Here is a 5,042-nt window from a genome sequence, read left to right as displayed (position 1 = left end):
TGTTTTATTTTAATTTTACACAAATCGAAGGAATAAAATCAGAATGCTACAAAGTTCACACTACAGTACACACCATAAAAAGGAAATTAAGAAGAACAAACATGAAATGGCAGTTAAGTGTCCCATGTACAGGTACCTCAGTTTTACAGATATTTTCATGATTTTTTATTTTTTATTTTTTTTTTATTTATTTTATTTATTTTTTTTTTGCATCTCTGACTACAACCAAAATTATAATGGTTAATAGAAGTTTTTGCTGACATTCTTTGTTTGAAAATAATTCCATTAATATATAAAATTCATGGAAAAACAAATACTAAATATTTTTCATGACCAAAACATGTTGAGCCACCTTGTGTAAGCAATCCAACCAAGGGACTTATTTGTTCTCTACATATGAGAACCCGGACTCAGTGCTTGTTTCTAAAAAATGTATTGTAATAGGACAAGATTTCACATTAAAAAAAAAAACAAAAAAAACTCATTTTTCATGCAGGAACTACTTTAATGCAGTAATTTTTTCTTATTTAATGTCTCGAGTGGTGAAAGTAGTTCAAAACTACTATCTTAAGTGTGGTTTGTTTGAACTGCAAAAGTCTGTGAACATGGTTTAGTTTAAAATTTCAATGTCTATTGCAATATATAATGTGGCGATTCTGTGTTTATTAACCAAAAACTAAAATGCACAAAAGCTTAACTGAATAGCCAAAATAATTAACAGACTGTATTTCAACTGTCAACACTGCTGCGCATTTTTTTTTTTTTTTTTTTTTTTTTTTTGAAAGCAAACAATTTTCATGATTTTGGTGTGAAGTTGAACTTCTTTTTGATATGAAGGTTTGTTTTGCTTTGCCTCAAAAACAACAATGGCAAGCATACAAGCTTAAGTGTGTTGAGTCTCAAATGCTTTATAAACAATTGCTTCTTACATTTAATCATTTCTTTTATTAAGCAGCTGAGAATTATTGCCCCTTTTTCCCTTTCATCCTTGTCTGCATAGATCTTAAGTAATTTTCTGTACTACTACTATTTAACACTAATCACAAACTAACCAGGTGTGGCAATGGCAATATTAAATCCCCATTAGAAAAATCCCCTTTTCTGAGTGAGGTATACTCAAAAGCATCAGCATGAAATGAATGAAGAAACAAATAACCAATTTTATCCTTTCATGAAGAGCTGAAACAAAGATGATGCTTATATTTAAGTAAAACCCATATTTACCCAATTAGATTTACGTAAATAATCCTGGTTAGAACTGCCAGCCCCACAACCTTAGCAAAAGTGCAGAGACGAGCTTGAGGACGACAGGAATTTAGAACCCATGAACCACCCTGTACGAAGGCACTGTAATTTGGCTAAGTTTAAAATTTATTTAAAACTAAATGTTTCAATACTTGTCACTCAGCCTGTTTGCAAACTAAATGTTCAGATTATTCTTAAATTCTCTAACTTAATTTATGAATAACAATCCATTGAAAATGTGAAACAGGTACAGGACAAATAAAAGCTAAGGAAAAGGAACCCGAAACTTTACATGTACACAATGGGAAGTTCATCATCATCTTGACTGAAAGAAGATTGGTTATTTTACAAATAGTGACTTTAATAAAACACTAACAAGTTTTTCCTTGCAATAAAAACTTTAAAAAAAATTCATGCAAGGAAATACAGGCAAGTATTAAATAAAATTACAAACAAATCATCTGTGGTGTGTAGGAATATAGAAAAGAGCTATACTCTTGTTTTTTTTCATCTGTCCATCCGTCTGTGGTGTTTTTGTATGGTAACACTGCGTCCCGGGGTTTAAATAGTTACACTATTTGTAAGTTTTAGGTGCTATTTGTAAGTTTTAGGTAAATAAAAGGATATCTGGGTGCAACTGAAAGTGTTTTAATAATTTACTGTATGCGAATTACACCGTTAATATTCGAAATAGGATATTATTATAATCGTTGAATGTAAGCTGAATGTAACTATCTAAAGCCCAGGATGCAGTGTTACCATACAAAAACACCACAGGCAGATGGACAGATGAAAAAAAAACAGAGCATAGACATCATTATGATGTCTTACACAGTAATTTCCAGGTTTGGGTGGATGATGCTCATATGAACCTTATTCACATATGGTTCTACTCGCAGAGTTACTAAACTGAGGTAAGCCAAAGTTAACCAAAACCACTGTTGCAATGGAGCACTCACCTTGCCAATAAATAATGATTTTACCAAGAAAAATAGATGGAAAAGGGGACAACCTCTTTTTAAGTCAAGCAACCGGTCTCATAACCTTGTTTTAGTATCTATTTAAGTATAATAGATTAAATTATCATATTTGACAAATCTTAACAATAATCCCAGTGCCTCTGTACATGTCCGTACTCATTCCATGGAAAAAATACCTTCAGATTCACAAACCTACATGGATGTAAATAATGTGGTTACAGTACACCCCAAGCATATCAACCAATGAATAGTATCTTTGGTGAATTTCAACACTTGAGCTTTTCAAAATAATACCACTGACATAAGCAAGATATATACACAATTTTATACAAATGTACAAATTCACAGAAAAACAAATATAACAATTTTACACAACTTAGAATATAATAATACTTTTCATAATAGAATATAATAATACTTTTCATAATAAATTATACATAAACTAAATTCTGAAGGTTTTGTGAGGTAATCTTGAGTAATGCTGTCTTTCATGGCTAGGAATGTTCACTTACTAATAAAAACACAACAAAATCCTTAAACAATGCTGTACATTCATAATGTACTTACTGCACAATACTTAAAATTGACAGTAAATAAAACTTCCCCAATGCGCTATAGCCACAAGACAATAACTCACTGAATATCTTTAAAACAACACACTTTTGTGTCCTGAGATATTTGCATGAGTAAGTTTTGTGCAATCATAAAGTAAAGGCAAAGCCATGAACTTTATAAGGGAATTATAAAAACTTGTTCTTAAAAAATTTTTTGAATAACAAACACACACTTCTGGAGCAGCATTTTTTTTCTGCCTTGGCTAACTGAAAAATTTACCCAAATGAAAAGATAATATCAAAATTATACTCATTCTGTTATTCTTACAAAGTAATTATTATATACAATAGTCCTACTTGAAGAAATTATAAACCATACTATAAATGCACTCATTCTATTCTTTATATGTTCAGTATTGTACAGGTGTCATAATTATGTAAGTATTCGTTGCTATTTACAAAACAGAAATTCTCATGAGTAAAACATTTCTCCAAACAAATACACTACAATTGAATAGCTAGCTGAATTGCCATGGAGATATGTAAACCAATCATACACCTTTACAACTTACATGTATAAACTGAGTGAAAGGCGCTAATTTTAAACTTTGCCATGACTGTGGCAATTTGACTTATGCAAGCAATGGTTTGACCATGGCAACTTGGGGCATACGGACTAAGATAACCATAAGGTATTATGTGTTTTTTAACAATAAAAGTCCAATTACAGGATGCTGAAGAAAATTGGATTTTATAAACTGGAAGGTAAGTAATGCTTTGACATGTTTGTGAGCAATAAATTCATGGTTGGATAACCCAGCAGAATGCCCCCCACAAAAAAAAACCCGAATGCAACCTCTTCAATAACACTTTTTTGAATTACTAAAGAAAGTTTAAGGAATTTGACAGTGGCTGTTGTCTTCATTTTCTTTCATCCAACCCATTTTAAGGGAAATGTGCTAGCTGGAGAAATAAATTACTGAAAATATTTTGAGCATTATTTTGAAACACCTTGTTAACATTTGAAACAGCTATTACATAGTTGGCGAATTTAGAATATTTTTCCAACTTGGTAACAGTAAAATAACTGAAAGATCTACCAACATTTTAACTACAGTAAAGTAATATCACTCATTGAAGGTTTGAAATATATATAAACAAAAATTCCAAACAAACCATGATTTTATCCTAACATAAAATAGAATTACTTTAAATAATTGATTAAGGCAATAAACCTATGTTACACAGCACCAAGTGCCCCTTGAAATAAGGTTTATACCTTATTTACCATAAACCTAAATTTTACACTATAGTCGGTTCACATAAGGTAGATTCTTGGGTGAGCCCTATGCCTATGAAACATTTGTTTGGCAGCCTCTGATTGGTTGGTATCGGGAGGTGGGCCGCTTGCTCAGTGTCTCATGATTTTCGTCTGTAGCTTAGAAATCTAACAATATGTTTATATTTCTTCATTTACCTCACGTTTTGCAAAAGATAGGAAAGTTTTGGTCATACCATAAGATTCAGTATTAATTGTACAATTAAAACATGATTTCCTGAAATCAATGAGATAAAACACAAGGAAATTACAATGAGTAAAAGTGAAGAGAGAAGCATTTAATTCTGTATATCTATTTTTACTTATTGGATTTTGCATCATTCACGCAATCAAGATAAAATAAATCTTGTATTTTTATACAATAAATTCACCCTATATGCTGGTGCCTTCAGATTTTAGATATTGTGGCTTATTTGAGTGAGCGAGAAATCACCACACAGGAGAGCCCACCACCATCCGTGATAAAGTATACCTGTGGGGGCTACGTCGTTGCTCCACAAAGAATAAGCGTTCCAACAACGGCAGCCTTCTGCAAGTTACTTGCCCAACTGACAGAGTATTCATCAACAGAGACTTCAACGCTGCGTACAACATTAGCCACTAAAGTTATATCAGATGTACATGCATCAAGTAATTTATCAAGAGGCATCAGAGTGCAACAAAAATATTTTTGGCTTAAATCTTGGCTGCCACTACCTGCAAGAAGACTACATTACACTATGCAGTATGACAATGATGTACGTAGCACGCATTCATGGACGCAAGACATGCATATCGGTGTACGGATACTAGTCTAAATGTATCCTTTATACATATAAGGTGACTCAACAAGCAATCCTTACATTTATATGTGTGTATATAATATATATATATATATATATAATATATATATAGATATATATATATATATATAATAATTATATA

Source organism: Macrobrachium nipponense, chromosome 44 (assembly GCF_015104395.2).
Source record: "Macrobrachium nipponense isolate FS-2020 chromosome 44, ASM1510439v2, whole genome shotgun sequence".
NCBI lineage: Eukaryota > Metazoa > Arthropoda > Malacostraca > Decapoda > Palaemonidae > Macrobrachium > Macrobrachium nipponense.
This window is presented reverse-complemented; position numbering follows the sequence as displayed.